Source organism: Elgaria multicarinata, chromosome 1, assembly GCF_023053635.1.
Source record: "Elgaria multicarinata webbii isolate HBS135686 ecotype San Diego chromosome 1, rElgMul1.1.pri, whole genome shotgun sequence".
NCBI classification, from domain to species: Eukaryota; Metazoa; Chordata; class Lepidosauria; order Squamata; family Anguidae; genus Elgaria; species Elgaria multicarinata.
Genome location: NC_086171.1, coordinates 55,294,843 through 55,310,495, shown reverse-complemented (window position 1 = coordinate 55,310,495; position 15,653 = coordinate 55,294,843). Strand labels below are relative to the sequence as shown.

Below are 15,653 nucleotides of genomic sequence, written 5' to 3'. Positions count from 1 at the left end.
ATTATTTAAAAAATATCAAAAGGGGGCATAGGAATTAAGATGATAAAACGAGAGTGGACACAAGAGGAGTGTGCGTGTAATACATCAGACTTCTGATTTTAAAAGAGGGAGCTAAATGCCAAGAGACAATTTCACCCATGGGAAGGAGAAGGCATCCTGGGCAACACTATAGAAAATGTCTTCTTACCTGCTCCATTTCTGATGGCGGCAGAAGGGACTCGCCCAACGGTAGGGACAAGAAGGGACTCGCCCAACGGTAGCACTATAGCCCCAAGAGCACCCTTCTGCAACCTAGTGCTCTCAAGATGTATTTCACTACATGACCACTGATCATGTTGACTAGGGATATGGGAGCTGTTGTCTGACACATCTAGAGTATACCAGCTGGGCGAAAGTTGCCATAGACTGTACATCCTAGAGTGTAATCCAGATTAATTAATATACACGAACATGGGGCAGGGTAGTACTCATCAACATCCCTACATTTGAAATTGAATATGGAAGCTTAAAGAGAAACTTTTACCAAATTGCCACCAATGCCTACACACAGTTTTCCCCAAATATGACTTTAAACAGCTGCCATGCCAAACTCCTTGAATAAAGTAATTTAGGATTTTGTGAGATCAGTTGAAGGAAATGAAATTAAAAAACAAACAGCACGCCTTCCTCCCTCTGAACTGAAGACTTAATCTTCAACAACAGGCCATATTGTATGCATATCTCAACTAGAAAGGACACAGCAGTTCCATATATTTTACATATCCAATATAAGTAATCTGAAAAAATGAAATGAATACCAATTCTTAATGAAGTTGTTTAAACAGATTTTACTATTTACTCATTTAAATGTGATCACACAGAACAGGTATGCATGTGATGAATATGCTTTTGTCATACCCTGGACAAAGAAGCTCTTAGGATTCAAACTTCTTTTAAACAATACTAAGAACAGCAACTACTAACAATAGTCATCATGGCAGCATCCATGCTTTTGGATGCTGCCATTCTTCCTTTTTCCAGGAATTTGAAAATAATTTATCAGTTTCATTTTTAATAATTAGATTTACAAGCTGGTTATCATGTAATATCAAACAAAGTTTAATATATAGCTCTTAAATACCATGTATTTGTTTAATATTATCTGTATTATTTATTATTAATAATTTATTAAAACATCTGTATTCTGCCCTATATCACTGGGTAGTGTACAGATAAAATGTCAGCTCTGGCAACAAAAGGTGCTATAAACGTTTAAAATAACCTTTACAGGTAAATGTAAAGAAAGAGTCAAGCATCTATTTACAGGAGTATCAAGTATCTAAAGGAGGATACTTCCTAAAAAAAAATATCTCTGTTTTACGAACATGAAATACAGTGTTAGAAACCTTTTAAATTCTAGAAAATGTTTGCAACACTGGTGAATCTCTCCCCAAGAAGGAAACTCTTAGTACTATAAGAAATATTCTTCATCATGCTGTCCGTTGTTTCAAATTATTTGTATAATGCTAAGAAAATTATGTCGCCGATGTTTTTAGGTAATTAGATGTTTTATACTGCAACATCTGGTAGATTACGTAACATGTACCAAAAATACACAATATTTGGCTACTATCTTCACCAGAGTTTGTGAAAGTCAATGTTATTTTTAATGCAGCCATTTCCTTAAGAAATGAGATTTACAATTAGGAGGCTGTCCTTAACTGGAAAAAAAATTCTGGGTACAAACATATTTATTTCTGAGTCAAAGAGCAATATGAAAGGAGTCTACAGAGAAAGAGTTCAGAGTGTGTGCATTAGTGTTTTGCTTGTCTTTTTATAGACAAGTAATTTTATGGTATTTGTGTCACAATGAAGGACAAAGATAAGCCAACTGTTTAGATTCCACTCCTTTATGTTATGGCTTTGATCACTAACAATGCTGCATGAACAGCCAACAGAAGGCTGACATTTCATAAAATATGCAGTGATAAAAACTAATACTGTAGCATCTGGGAACGATATATAAAATGCAGAAATACACCTAATAACTGTGATCTTAAATTATAAGTTATGAAAAGCTAACTTGGAAGCATACACATCAGAAAGACTTAAGATTACAGTTTTTGTGTTTCTTTTCCTAAAAATGCTTAAAATATTAATCTCAAAAATATAAATCAATAATTAGGCCACAATTCCTCAGGTACTTGAGAAGTCTTATCAAAAGCAAACTTCTAAGAAAAGTGTTTCTATATATTTAGATCTTTGATACAGGTAAATCTCAAATACTACAAACCACATATTTTATTAAAAGCTTTATCATTTGTTTTCTTTAGTGGGCTATATAATATTCAATTACGTGTCTTGCAGCTAATATGACCAGTGAATACCCATAGTGCAGTAACAGATGATTCAAAGTCACATCCTAACATTACACATACAAACAGCAAAGCTTGGAGGTGCTACTCCATTGTGAAGTCTGAAAAACAATGTGCAGATATCAGAATGGGCCTGTTCAGACAACACAGTAAGCTGTAGTGAGGCTGCTAACCCTTTTGCAGCAAACAGTGAGTTATGTAGCCACCACGGTAAGGAATGGTTCACATTTATTTATTTATTACATTTATATACCACCCCATAGCCGAAGCTCTCTGGGTGGCACAAAGGTTAAAAACAGTGAACATTAAAAACAAATATACAAAAATGTTAAACCATCAAAAGCATAAAAACAACAATATCCATTGTTGCTAAGTCATTGGTCACATGACACTCCAAGCCATAATGTTTAGCTCAAAATGGTAAACCACAGTGGTTTAGCGTGTCATCTGAACAGGGTCAATGACAGTTGGATTAGCCCACTATCCCATCTTCTCTGCCTGAGATGGTTCAGTCTACTGCGACACATAGGCCATCTTCTCTCCTACCCACAAAGCATAGGAGAGCAAAACTCATTCTGTGGGTCTTGGTCTTAGATCATTAGATGTTCCAATAGAAGATTATAGAGCTGTGGATTGCCAACCAGTAGCTAGACACTAATAGTAAACCTGAAACAGCTGCAGCATTTGATGCATAGGTACAGTATATGAATGCTACAAGAAAGCCTTCTTAATCTCAACTAGATTTTCAGGAGAGGTGAATGGATTACGCCATTTTACTGGAGGTGCTAATATGGACCATAATTCGTACACCGTTTTTTATTTATTCATTTTAACAATTTAGCACCTAATCCAGAAGATAGTTGATTCTGATTAGGCAAACTTTTAATCCAAAAAGGAATAACCCAAAAAAGGGGGGAGGGAAGAAAGAAAAACATTATTGAAAGTTTTAAAATTATCCTGCCATTTCCAGCCAAAGAGTTAAAATCAAAATTTGAAGCGAAGATTTTTTTTCCCCTGACATGGAAGATATGGAGTCAAAATGAATTTTAAATAAATTTGCGTGGAGAGAATTTCTATGCTTGTTTACTCAGTAGTAAATTGCACAGAATTCAGTGGAACATACTCCCAGATAAATGTTTACAAAACGGCAGCCTTTAAAGAGCAACTCAGTTGGACTTGCTTCCACATTAATGTAGAAAATATATTACTTTCTCTGATAAAAATCAGTGTTAACACTAGATCTCTAAACTTGCTTTTTAGATTCAAGATTGTCAATCACAATAGAACAAAAAATTGAAAGCAACAGCTGAGAGATCAACTATGCCCGATCCCCACCCAGCTGGGATGGCTTGGGTGAGCAGATGGTTTTTGTGAGAGGGAAGAAGCCGGAAGAGAGACGTGTGCACGCGTACAGCCTTGTGGAGGGGCGGAGCCAAGGATATACAGGCTCTTCCCATGCAGCTCTCAGCCTCTTTCGTTTGTCCTTGTTTTATTTCTATGGATTCCTTCTCCACTCGCAAGCATTTTAACTGGTTCTCTCCTTCAAACCCACCTGAACTATAACACTGTCTTCGCAGATGGTTTCGCAATGGATTCTCTGAAACTGCAGATAATATTGAAGAGATGGTAATCCATCTCTTTAGTATCACATTACTGTCTATCATTGAATGCAAGAGGAATGGCAAGAATTCCTTGCCTTAAACCAGAGAGAAGATGACTTGGGTAGGTTTGGAACAGGCCATAATGTTTGCCATTTTAACTTCATAGACACATGAGTTTCATGAATAAAGTTCAACAACTTGGAACTGGATTTTGAGATTAAATGAGCAAAATGTAAAGCTAATTGCGGAAAATATTAAATTGGTCTACCTGATAAGGGTGACCTGCCAGAGAGATGCATGGTTCCACTTTGAAGATTATCAGCTGCTAATGCAAAACCAAGGAGGACAATAACAGGGCCTTTTCAACAAACTCTCTAAACTGGCTAAAATATCAGTTACAGAAAAAAGAAACTATCTTTATGGGAAACTAAACCTGGTAGTGCTTTTCATATACTGAATTGTCAATAAGATGGGTGAGAATAAATAAACAGAAAATACCATGAGAGACAGAATGACTTAATTTCAATGTTCGACATTTAATGCTTACCTTTCCCCCCGCAACTCAGCAATTTAGTGCTATTTGTACAACTACACATTAACCTGCACTATGAATAGTTTAGCATTATCTTTGGTAGACTGCCTCCTTACAGACATTTTGGCAACATTTGCTGAGATCCTCTCTTGCTTCCAGCTGCCATTGCTGAGGTTATCAAAGGAAGAGGAAGCAGCAGACCTTATATTGTGCTTTGATCTAGCTCCACGACCTGTTCAACTTTGTAACTAAAAATCTAGAGGCTGAGCTGAACTCCTTGTTCTCAATTCTTTTTCCTTTTCTATCATAACTTTTATATGGTATGTCTGTGGGCAGCAACTGTCTTATTTCTAATCTTTGTAAACCACTTTGGGAGCCTTCTTGGCTGAAGAGTGGGCTTAAATGTTTAAAACAAACAAATAAATAACACAATACTCATAGCATTGTTTAACAGCACAATGTCTATTCAGAAGTAATGCCCATTGGATTCAATGAGGCTTTCTCTCAGGTAATGGCTGTATCCAATATTAATTTAAATTTAAGTCCCATTCATTTAACCCCAGTAGGATTAAATTTGGATACAACCCTAAGTGATCATGTGATCATCAGGGATGGGGAACATACGGCTCTCCAGATGTTGTAGGACTCCAACTCCCATCATCCCTCACTATTGGCTACACTGGCTAGGGTTGATGGGAACTGCAGTTTAACAACATCTGGAAGGCCACAAATTGCCTACTCCGGTGTATAGGATTGCAATTTAGGAGGAGTAAAATCATTCTTAGTAATTTCCCATCTACTAGAAAACAGGTAAAACTATAGATACCAGATAAAAGCTTCAATTGCTATGTGCAGAACTCTATTATCCACCTGAAAATAAAATCCAAACAGCTAAGTATGTGGGAGGCAATTGTCCTTACGTTGATAATTAGCATCTGATTTTAGGTATTTTGCTGCTTAATCTCCACCCACTTGCCTGTTACACTCACATTATTTTTATGTCACTTAATGGAGAGAGATACTTTTCACTCCTCATATTTACATCACAGCTATTCACTTTAAAGGGAAAAAACCCTGTGGTAACAGGTGAAAGAGACAGCATTCCTTCTCACCTTCTACTGGACAAAGAATGGCACTACAGATTGATATTCGTAATGGTATTATTCCTGAGATTTTATGTAAAATCATGATTTCACATTTGCAAACAGTAATCTATAGTTCTCCTGAACTAACTATGTTATTTTTATCATCAGTAAGCCTGTGTGCACCAGTTGCTGGGGAACAGGGGTGGGAGGGTGCTGTTGCACCATGTCCTGCTTGTTCATCCCTGGCCGATGGCTGGTTGGCCACTGTGTGAACAGAGTGCTGGACTAGATGGACCCTTGGTCTGATCCAGCATGGCAACATGTTCTTATGTCCTTATTACCATCTGCTGTAAATCTGTAACAATTTGTGGAAGTTCCACTGGAATAAAAACAATTGGAGAAAGGCATATGCAGTAACTGGCTTATATGAGAAGAGTTCTGGAGAAGAGTTCTTGCACCAGCAGCACTTACACTGCTGCTGGTGCAAGCCACACCACTGAGGCAGGGGAGTGCAGCTGAGTTTCAAGTCAACTGCAGTTGACATTGACTGTGATAAAGCACAAATATCACCGCCCCTTAAGCTTGAAAGCAAGCAGTTCTCCACCACTTTCTGGCTTTTCGCCTTGTGCATTGGGCAAGCATTGAGGACATGCCTCTTCAAATCAATCAGGCTCAAGGTGAAGTACTTCTGAGGGTCCTAGCTCAGGGTCCACAGGTTCATGACCCTGGTTTCAGTATCAGGAAACTGGTTTTCTTCTTCAGTCAGAATCAGAGCTGCCAGAGACTCCTCCAAACCTTGGCTATCACCCGAGGCCCAGATAAAATACAGATAGACCTCTAGTTTTAGACAGGCTCAACTCAAAGGTGGGTGGACCCAACAAAATAACTGGTGATTACCTCATTCAAGCACAGTTGAGCTTCTTTTTCTCAAATACTCATCCCCATACCTATTCAAAACAAATGGGTAACATTTCAACTTTTAGTATTACTGGCATTGGCTTTTATAGTTTTAGTATAGACATTAAGTGGTTTCATTATTTATTTATTTTATTGCATTTATATACCACCCCATTGCCAAAGCTTTCTGGCAGTTAACAAAGATTAAATAAAAGTTTAGTACAAATTATGATGAACCACTCTCTCTGCGTGTGAGAACTTTGTAAATTTCCCCATTGTTTGACTTTGCATCCGTTACGCAAATAAAACATTTTGAAAAGCCTGATGGTCTCAATGAGAAATTTCAACACCCATTGTGAACAAGAAAAGGGTAGCTTCAGATTATCAAAATAATCTCACCCACAGATATGAAGAAAATAATCTCCTAGATAGTATATTAGAAATTTCATATCAGAGATATTTGAAACACTGAACAAAACTATATTTGAGAAGATTCTATTCATTCAAATGTTTACACAAAGAAAGAGAACTATATTTTTAAAACAGCAATATAACAAACTCTTGCCTTTGAACACTGATCTTTTGTTAGAATAATGGAAACAATTTATGCACTTGAATCCTTTACAATTTCCTGCAAAATATCTAAATAAATAAGTGGATGTTTCTCATTACTCTATTTTTTCTCAATGAACATTTTTTCCTGTAACATAAAAAGCATAATCGCCCTCCACGATAAGAGCAAAGTCCTATATCATCCAGCACCCTGTTTTCCACAGTGGCCAACCAGATCCCTTGTCTCTGCTGTACCTCAACAACTGGTATTAAGAGATGCTGAATCTAACCTGGAGGTTACCAGATCACAGACTACTGAAGCCAGGTTATCCCTGTCCAAATAAAGGGTGTAGCTGGGCCACCAGCTGAAGCTGACAGAAGGCACTCCATGTCACTGAAGCCACCCAAGCCTCAAGTGATAGTGATAGCTCAAGGAGAATTTCCAAGCTACAAACCTGCTCCTTCAGCGAAAGTGCAATCCCATCCAAAGCAGGCTGAACACCATTAACCCAATCGGAAGAAGTAACTACTAAGATCTCAGCCTTGTCTGGATTGAATTTCAGTTCATTAGTCCTCATGTAGTCCATTGTCACAGCAAGGCACAGGAAAAATACAGCTGTGTATCATCAGCATACTGATAATAATCAGGGCCGGTGCTACCATTAGGCCAACTAGGCAGCCGCCTAGGGCGCAGACCTCAGAAGGGCGCAGTACTGACCTTTACGGGTCACAGTTTTATACAAATTAGCTGTTTTAAGAAAAAACATAGTAAGTTCAAGTTTTGTGCTTTTTATTTTTTCTACAAAACATCTGTTCTTAAAAATTGAAGTTGGCAATTTGTTTTGGGGTGTGTGTGCAAGTAGCTCGCCTTGCCTAGGGTGCAAAATAGTCTGGCCCTGGCCCTGATAATAATAAACTCCAAAACTCTAGATGACTTCCACTCAGTGGTTTCATATAGACGTTAAAAAGCTTGAAAGACAAAAGCAACCCTATGTTGGAGAATCCACAGGGCTGAGCAATATCATTCAACTACCATCTTCTGGAGCTGACCATCCAAATATAATCAAAACCACTTCAATGCATATCACCCACTCACAGGCTCAGGCAGTTGGTCGAAAAGGATACCCATGGCTGATATTATCAAAAGCCACTGAGAGATCAAGGAGAATCAGTAGGATCACACTCTCCCTGTCTCTTACACAACACAGGTCAGCATACAGGGTGACAAACGCTGCTTCCATGGAAAAACACAAGTCTAAACCGTGAGTGAAATGGATCTAGACATTTCGCCTCTTCCAAGAGTGTCTGCAGCAACCAGGTCTCAGCCAGGAAAAGAACATTCACCACCGATCTAAAGCTGTTGTGGATCCAGGGAAGATTTCTTCAGGAACAATCCTACTGCTGCCTATCAGGAAGCCTGGGACCACTCCCTCTTGCAAAGAGGCATTAATAAACTTCTCGGCCCATCCAGCTCTTTCCTCCTTGCCATTTCCTAAGCCATGATCCAAGCCAATAGATGTAAAAATGAAATCATGCTAACATAAACAACAATACAGAAAACACATACACACCCCTAAAAAGAAAGGCAATGAAATAAAATGGATGCTTGTTTTCACACACTATTGTATATATTAAATATATTCTGTCATGGCCTACATATCAAATATTTGGGGAAATAGCCCTCGAGAATTCCTGCTCATTTAATGTACTATCAAAGGCTAGCTTGGCCATCTACAGTATTGAAGATAGTACATGCAAACAACTTAAATCTACCCAATAATGAACAATAGGAGGAACATATTGAATGGTTTTCACTGGGTAAGGACATGTGAGTCTCATACACATCCTTGGCACAAGTAGAGACAATTCCCTGCATTATTAATTAAACATTGACTCTAGACCCGATATAAATTTCCTGAGAATGTTTTAAGACTATTTCACATATTTCAATGCAAGATTTGTCTGTTTCCGTCTACTTAAGAATGAGGAAACCAAATATTTGATTTATCTCATATTATCTCACTCTTTACTTTAAAAAAGGAATTTTTATATTGATGCTAGTCAGTTAAGATCACTACTTCTTCTAAACCAGTAAAGAGAATTACAGTTTCGTTTCAAGCTTCAAGCAAATGCATACAGTGAAAAATGTTTTTGAGATTACCTGATCTGTTCAATAATATTAAAATCACATACACATGTGTGAAGAAGTAAAAGACTAAACAAGTCGATTTCTCAACTTGCTTTTTGACAGTTCCAAAATCCATACATGAATCCAGAACAACTTTCTGCCCTAAGTCTGGTCAGTAAAGGAATTGAGGTTAACCTTTAATTTTTAATGTCACCTGCAGCCAGTGATTGCTTTTTCTAATGCAAGTGACAGATAAACAGAAAAACACTCCCAAGATGATACACAAAGCACCACACACCATAAGTGCATTTTTATTTTTAAACCAACTCAATTTCTCAAATGGATAACCAATGTTCCTACTAATTTACATTAGGAACTGAGTGAGGCATGAAAATTGTTCTGATGCATAGACACACTTTAATTCACTGTATAGGGTGTAGAATTCCTACTGCAACTTTAAGCATCACAAAATAAATTTGAAACATTAGAACTTCATCTTCCATTTACCAGCAGAAGTAATGGAGTGTCTTTAAAAGGACCAAAGGATAAAAAGGGTGAGATGGGAAAACACAACTGCTTAAAATATTATTGAAGAGAAACGAAAAAGTGTCACCTTGAATAATAATAATAATAATAATAATAATAATAATAATAATAATAATAATAATAATAATAATAGGCTCAAATCAACTAAGTTGGTGTTAAGAAGTGCCATGCTGGATCAGACCAAGAGTCCATCTAGTCCAGCACTCTGTTCACACAGTGGCCAACCTGCCATCGGCCAGGGATGAACAAGCAGGACATGGTGCAACAGCACCCTCCCACCCCTGTTCCCCAGCAACTGGTGCACACAGGCTTACTGCCTCGAATACTGGAAATAGTACACAACCATCAGGGCTAGTAGCCATTGATAGCCTTTGCCTCTAGGAATTTATCCAACCCCCTTTTCAAGCCATCCAAATTGTTGGCCATCACTATATCTTATGGTAGTTCCATAATTTAACTATGAGCTGTGTGAAGAAGTACTTCCTTTTATTTGTCCTGGATCTCCCAACCAATCAGCTTCATGGGATGGCCCCGTGGGTTCTAGTATTTTGCGAGAGCGAGAAAAGTGTCTCCCTATCCACATTCGCCATACCATGTATAATTTTGTACACCTCTATCATGTCTCCCTTTATCCTTTTTTCCAAGCTAAACAATCCCAGGTGTTATCAAGTCAACTTTAAAGGCTTTTAAATAACTCGCATTATTGTTAGTGAATCCTCAATCATATGGATATATTATAAATACTGAAGTGGTGAAGTACTGAAGTGAATAGATCTAAAAACCAAACTGTTTTAAATGTTGTAGCATTCACTATAGCTCAGTTTTAGAATTCTTTTCTATACTGTAAGCCTCCTTGAAACGACCATTATCTTGAAAAGTAGGGAAGAAATATATTAAATGAAATAGATTTTCAGTTCACTTTTCAAATATTTAAAATTGCAATTCATATATTCATCAATACAGAAGAAGAAAATAGTGCTGCCCACAGGTGCCACAACATGACTATCAAGGGCAGAACCACCCAGGAAGAAAGGCATGCTTTTGAACATCTGCTTTCTAAGAGCATTCCTAAACCTGATGAGAAATGGAAACAGTACTGTCCAGCAGGTTGATTTTTTTTACTTTGGGCAACGACAGAGAAAAGAAAATGCCCACCTCCCCGTACTTCATCTTTGTGCATTAAGCAACCAGCTGCAGGATCTAGATTCTTTTGCCCAGAGATTTGACAGCAATGATTCAGATTTACAAGGTCTGTCCTATTTTATTCTCACTTTCTGTATGATAGTACCTGCACTGTGTTGCCTGTGTTGGTAGCTTTTGAGTACCTGTGAGTCGAAGAGTTGTGAGGGTGTAACATCTCTCTTATGAACAATACAAGTAGCTATTTACTACCTTCATTGGGCAAGAATTTGTTATTTATGTTGAGCATAGACAGGATTTTCATTATTATTAGTTTACAGCAAACTTTCTAATAGTGGTTCAAACCTAAACCAATAGATTATCTATATATGTATGATTAGCAAAAATATATGTGATGGATGGCCCTACAAAGTGGTTCAAGGCTGCTTTACCATTTTGATCTTATTTATCCTGTTGATAAATCCAACACCCTTATGAATTCACACTTCTGTCCAACTATCATAAAATGGAACAAAGAAAGAACTATATTATTTCCATCGAAGATATATGTGAAAGCGATATATGCCACAACTTCAGTTTTTGAACAGTCTATTATTTATATGACAGAATGAAGATCTAAAAACATGAAACATACCCTTAAATTATTCACTTATTCTTTTTTGAAGGAAAAGATGTCAATCTAACACTAAAAGACTTCAAGAAGATTTCTAACTGTTTCAAGAAAATTGCCTTATTTATCAAAACTTTATTCCCCATGTCAGTTCATTAAATACTGTAGCTGTGCGTTAAGGTCAAACAGTATCAACCAATTATTGTTGTCGAAGTCCTACTGAAAACAAACAAGGAAGACACTAAATTATTTTAATAGACTGGCTGAGCACTATTTATCCTAAGCGTATTTCAACTATTAAACTGTGTTTTAAGGTTTTAGCAACACTCACTTATAATGCTGTTTTATCAAAGCAGCATTAAACATGACTTTTGTCTGTTTAAATGCCATGATAATAATCAACCAAAGCCAAATCAGCCTTTTCAGCTGCATTCCCTTCTTCCTTTAATTTGTATTACAAAAATGTAAGAAATATTAAATGTCTAGAAATATACTATTTTAAAAAGTGCTGCAAATACTTTTTAATACTTTCTGAGGGAGCACTATAGTGAAACTGCAGCTTCTATCACAATTAAATATGTAAAGTGGAAATGAAAGTTGTGTAATTTACAGATTTATACTTCTTTGCAATATAAGTGACAAATCGGCCTTAAGCTTTGCTAGCACTATTAAAATGCTTAGAATTTAAATGCTAATGTTTCAAGAGTAAATGGGGAATACCTTTTCAAGAGACAATGTGGTATAGTGGAAAAGGGATATGGAGTTGGGCTTGGGAGACCGTGTTTCAAATTGTCGCTCAGATAGAAAGCTCACTAGTAGCCTTTTCTTAGCCAATCCTACCTTCTTGGGTAATTGCAAGAATAATACAGAACAGCTTATGCTTTTTAAAGGAAGGATTAAATAAATAAATTAAGATTGCAATTGTTCGGGGATGGCTGTAAGACTCCAAACTGTTCCCTGGCCCTACTATTTGATGAATTATTATTATTATTATTATTATTATTATTATTATTATTATTTATATAGCACCATCTATGTACATGGTGCTGTACAGAGTAAAACAGTAAATAGCAAGACCCTGCCGCATAGGCTTACATTCTATTAAAATCATAGTAAAGCGATAAGGAGGGGAATAGAATGCAAAGAGGCACAGGGTAGGGTAAACAGGCACAGGGTAGGGTAAAACTAACAGTATAAAGTCCAAACAGCATCAAGTTTTAAAAGCTTTAAGAAAAAGAAAAGTTTTTAGCTTTCCAAGTTTTTAGATTTCCAAGCCTTTGTGCAGTTTCCCCCCATTCTAAAAGGTTGGATGTCTCTCATAAGGCTTAGTTACTGGCAGTAAGAGCTTTAAGCTAAAATATGCTAGCATTTTTGGCCCCGCACATTTTTCCTTTCGCCCAGCCCTGGTCTAATGAATACATAGTAATACTTCTAGAATTAACCCAGCAATCCCAGGAATAATAAAACTAACCTGTTCAGATTACCTGCTAAGCCATGGTGGTTAAGCATTTTGAGTTAAACATTATGGCTTAGCATTTCATGTGAACTATGACTTAGTATGTTGTTTGAACCATTCGGAACCATGGTGGCTACATAACCATGGTTTAAACATGCTCACTAACCATTTCTGCAAAAGGGTTAGCGGCCTAACCATGGCTTAGCGTGTTGTCTGAACAGGCCCACTGACTACTGAATAATAGTTTCTCATCCATGTGGCAAATGAATAACACCACATATATTGAATATGCAATTATTTTCTTAGTATTTTAACACCTAATTTAACTTAAATTTAAGCTTTGCTATTTTAATCTCATATTTTAACCTATATTAATTTTTGCTGTGTGGTTTTATTCTGGTTGTGCTTTTTATATTGTATTTTGTATGTGTGTTTTAAATTTGTTGGTTGTTTTTATGCTCTTCATGGTTTTAATTTTTGTGAACCACCCAGAGAGCTTCGGCTATTGGGCGGTATAAAAATGTAATAAATAAAATAAAAAATAAATAAAATACTTGTAAGTAAACCTAGTGAAATAATCAATGATGAAAAACGGCCAGAGGATCATTCATCTTGTTTAACATCCTTATTCAAGTTTCTCACAAATTCTCATGAGTTGTTATCTTATTTCCTGCCGACTGGCATAAACATTGGAAGCTGGTTCTTCATATTAAAAGTACATATCTACATCTTTGATTACTACCTATCATTTAGTTGGTGATGCAGATGAAGAACGATCAGAGGTATCTTCCCAAGGATAGGCAAGGATTACTTTTTTCAGAATAAAAGAAGAATCTCTACTGCACCTAGATCACTCAACCCTCATAGATAGTTTCATCCTATAGCAAGAGATATGGAAGTGGGTACTAAGATAAGGAACAGGCTAGAGGCAAGTAAAACTGTTATAATTATAGCTGGGAACACAATTTGTTAAAGGAAGTGTACTGTATAATTACATTTGAAATTTCAGCAAGATGCCCAGAGGCTGTCTTACAGCTGTCAGGAACTGGTAATGCTCATGAGTTCTTCTCAAAAGGCAGCTACAATAGCAGTTCAAGAGACACCTTTCCTGTAGTCAACCTGACTCTGAAGAAGAGACAGTAGGAATACACACTGAGCACACTTAAGATTATCCGATACCCAAAATGTATCACTCTCAGCATGATTTGTTTAAATAAATACATTATTTTATTTGTCAGAGATAAAACATGGGATTTAAAATGATATGGAGAGTACTAACTGAACTGAAACCTAATACGGAATGTCATGGGGGCATGGTTCTAACAATCAATAAACAAAGAAGGAATTGCATAGAATGTCATCCTGATGCAATTTCCCTTTATGACATAGGCTTACCCTAAGTATAGAAAAAGTAATGTTTCTTCCCACAAGTCAAAGACCTTCCTGGGACTATTTTAGCATGTGATAGTTGAGTACTTTTGAGCCTCTTTCTAGTTAATAGGATATTAATGCTGAGCAGAAAGAGGAAGGCCATTTTAAAATCAGCGATACATTCTAGCTAACTTGAAATTTATTGTATGAAATGTACAAATGCAAAATGCAATGTTGGATCTATGTGCAAACTACCTTGGTTATGTAATGTTGAAAAAGAGGACATTTAACAACCTTTTCCTTTTGCATTGTGCTACTGAAACAAAGAAGAAAACCAGTATGTTTGTATATATGCGGGGGGGGGGGTATACATAGAACAATATCAATTCCAAAGACAGGTTCAACACTGTAATGACAGAAGGGGTCTTTTTTCCCTTTTGCTCAAGAAACAAGAGACAGGAAACATGGGAAGACCCCTATTTCTAGAAGTGGCAGATCTGAGAATGATTACGATAAAAGTTAGCTAAGACTAGCTTAACCTTCTACTGACTGGAAAAGTATTGACCAATTGGGACCAAGAGTTGGATTCTCAGATATACTTGTGCTTATGGGGTGCTTTCAGGTATATTTCCCTTCCTCTGTGTTCCCAGAAAATCTGCTCTGGATGGTTGGGGAACCCTTCAGTTTGGCATGAGAGAAGTTATGGGTGGGGGTGGGGGATGGAGCAAAATAGTGAAAATCACCTCCTCCCTTCCATGCACAGAAGGCCTCTACAGGATCCAATCCAGGGAATTGTAGCATATCTACCATACAATCCTGCCTATTAATTGAAATAATCTAGAGAACCTTCTCCAGATTCCCCCAGCTCGAAAGATTATTTAGGTGGTGACCAGATACTAGGCCTTCACAATCGGAGAGTTCTCTCCTCTTCCAAAGAAGTCTATGAATTCTCAGCATCAGGTGTAAATGTTTTTTATATGTTCATGCATTTTAGTGTCAACTATGCTATTTAATTTCTTTCAATGGCTTTTTATTGCTCCTCTTGCGCTCTCTCTCTGTGTATTTACACCTTGTAACTGAATTATTGACTTTTTCTTAGTAGAAGTCTGTAATCTGTCTACAAAATTGTCTAATTGAAAGATGGGACAGAAACATTTTAAATAAACTATAGTGTTTGAAAACCACTTCCTTTAGCCTTCTGCTATTGATGGAAAAACAGCAGCAAAATGGTTCCTCTCTTTAAAGCAGGAAAAGGTTTAGCCAGCAGCTCCAAAGGTTCCCTTCAATGAATTAACAGACTGAGAGTTATACTTCAGGATTTTTACGTTTTGTGTATAAATTAATAATTTCCTTTTTTAAAATAACAAAAGAATCTTGAGAA

The 15,653-nt window shown here is 36.9% G+C and overlaps 1 protein-coding gene across 5 annotated transcripts in view; it reads right to left on the bottom strand.

Moving 5' to 3' along the window:
• Positions 1–15,653, bottom strand: part of TBC1D5 (TBC1 domain family member 5) — a 314,125-nt gene that overhangs the window by 261,544 nt on the left and 36,928 nt on the right. The window lies entirely within an intron of this gene.